The sequence below is a fragment of the Hibiscus syriacus genome, unplaced genomic scaffold (genome assembly GCF_006381635.1).
Source record: "Hibiscus syriacus cultivar Baekdansim isolate YM2019G1 unplaced genomic scaffold, ASM638163v2 tig00111832_pilon, whole genome shotgun sequence".
Classification (NCBI taxonomy): Eukaryota; Viridiplantae; Streptophyta; class Magnoliopsida; order Malvales; family Malvaceae; genus Hibiscus; species Hibiscus syriacus.
The window spans coordinates 73514-76229 of record NW_024063190.1 but is presented as its reverse complement, the minus strand read 5'-3'; the positions used below and the strand labels follow the sequence as shown (position 1 = coordinate 76229).

At 37.7% G+C, this 2716-nt stretch overlaps 1 pseudogene; it reads left to right on the top strand.

The window, feature by feature from the left end:
* The first annotated feature begins 896 nt into the window (after positions 1-896).
* LOC120171320 lies at positions 897-2158 on the top strand (annotated as a pseudogene).
* Positions 2159-2716: the final 558 nt, after the last annotated feature.

The window sequence follows — 2716 nt, the reverse complement described above, 5'->3', positions numbered from 1 at the left end:
TATAAACTGAAGCTAGTTTCCACAATGTAAACATTTAATTAAATGTTGATGTAAAATTTTAAATATTTTTACATAAATTATGTAAAATTTAATATTAATTAAAATTAAAATAATACATGATATATTTAAATACTCAAGTAATATATTATCAACAGATAAAATTTTATATAAATAATTTTATTTAAATATTTAGAATTTCACTTGTTAAAAAATATAGACCAATGACAATTTGGTAAAATATATATTCCGATAATATTTTTTTATTTCAACCAAACATTATAATCTTACATTCCTGTCAAACTAACTAAAACAGTAATGTAACATTCTCATTAATCTATTCCTGATAATCTTTTATTCTCACTAGTAATCTTACATTTTGTGAACCAAACGCATCCTAAAAGTTAAGTTAGCATTACCTACAGTGACGACTGTGATAGCAACATTCTGTGGAACCCGACCCATCAAGATTGGAACATCGAAGCTTGTAAATCAGTCCCGTGGGAAAACAACAATCACTAAAAACTTATCCGGAAATCTCCTGTCATCATTCTCTCCAAAAAGAAGACCAGAATATACATCAGCGGTGGTTAAAACATACACATATAAACATGCGTTAAATGCATGATTTAATATTATCTTAATGGACATTCAATTCATCTTCAGCTTCTCCTAAAGTGTTCTTTTAATAAATCCCAAAGCTTTGAACTCAAAACTATTCAATGGAAGCATCTGGTTTCATCTCAATAACACTGCAAAAATAAAGATGGCGGATTGCTTTCTGCTACTAAGCCTTCCTTCATGGTGAATTGGTGATGTATTTATGGAGATGCTGACATAAACCTACCCATCGAATATAAACTTGTCCGGCACTGTTTGTTTTTGATGAGCTTTGATGATAATGGGAGTTATTCCATGTCATTTTTCTTGCCACAGAGTCGAAGAATCTCAACGTGGCTCGAACCATCTTCATCCGGATTCATTGTCGGCCTCTTCCATCTCTTCTCAACCGAGTCTACCGTCAGTTCCTTCACTTGCTTCGGCGTCTCACCGACCCGATGAAGAGATCACCCGAGCTATTCACCGTAAGTGCATAGCCACCTTTAAGAACCAGTCCTTTGTCTTCACCGTCGTTCTCACGGGGAACGTGCTTTAAGGTGGCTCTTCGAACGGTGAGATTCGAGCGTGGAGGCTGGACTGTTCCGAGCAAGGTGATCGAATTTATAATACTGTGGCTGCTTGCCGCAGTGCGGTTAAGTCCATGGTGGTTTTAGGGGATAAGCTTTTCAGTGCACACCATGATAGCAAAATCCGCGTTTGGAGGATTCATAAACAAGCACTGCATCGCAAGTATAAGTGTTTAGCTACTCTCCCGACGTTGAACGATCGGTTCCTGAGATGTTTATCGGAGAAGAATTACGTACAGGTCCGGCGTCATAAGAGAAGCACGTGGATACATCATGTCGATACTGTATCTGCTCTGGCGATATTGACAGAATGCTCTTTCCTTTATACTGCCTCATGGGACCGGACGTTCAAGATTTGGCGGACGTCGGATTTCAAGTGTCTGGAGTCGGTGCAAAACGCGCACGAGGATGCCATAAACGCCATAGTTTTGTCGAAAGATGGATTCGTTCATACGGGTTCAGCAGACAAGAGAATTAAGGTATGGAAGAAGAACCATGTAGGGGAGAAGAAGAACAAACATTCGCTGGTCTTAACGCTTGAGAAACACAAATCAGCTGTCAATGCTTTAGCTCTCAGTGATGACGGGACCGTGCTTTATTCCGGTGCATGTGACAGATCGATTCTTGTTTGGGGAAGAGAAAGCGGCGGAGAAGACGACGGTGAGTGGCGGATGGTGTTGTTGGGTGCACTTAGAGGTCATACCAAGGCGATATTGTGCTTGTCCGTGGTGAAGGATACGATATTCAGTGGATCCGCTGATAAAACTGTGAGGATTTGGAAGAGAGGAACAGACAAAAGCTATTGCTGTTTTGGAAGGGCACACAAAACCAGTTAAATGCTTGACGGCCACAGTTGATGAATGTAATACTAATACCGAAGAAGGTGCTTCTGAAACTATTAATTGTATGGTTTGCAGTGGGAGTTTGGATTATGATGTTAATGTTTGGCAAGTATCAGCTCCTGTTTTTTGATCTTTTCCCTTGTATTTGTGATGTAGGAAGGATAGTTTCCATAGCTTATACAAGATTCAATAGCTCTAGGAAAACTGTAACTTGAATTGTATTTATAAGCATTGATATTAATTCATGTGAGTTCATGTGTCTGCAATTTATCTCATTGAATTAAGTATGATCAATGTTATGCCTCTCTCAAATCTCTTTTACGATCTTTTATATGATTTTTGATCAATCTCATCTGTCAAAGTCACAATTAATTGACAACTGATCATATTAATAGAATTTATTTATCCGGTTGACCTACGAGTAGCAATGATAATTCTACATCTCGCATCCACACTAAGAATCACTATAAAGCCTCCTAACCAAGACCAAGAAAAGGATTTGAAACCTCTTTGCTTATTCTTCTGCTATGTTCTCATGAGAGAGGAGACTTTAACACCAGTCAAGGGTCACTTGACCACCAACTATGAGTACTCTTTGCTCAAATAAATTAACCATCGTTATCCATTTATTTTATCAACAATAAAGAATATAACCAAAGTTAATCAATAATTAGAAAACTTGGAATTAAT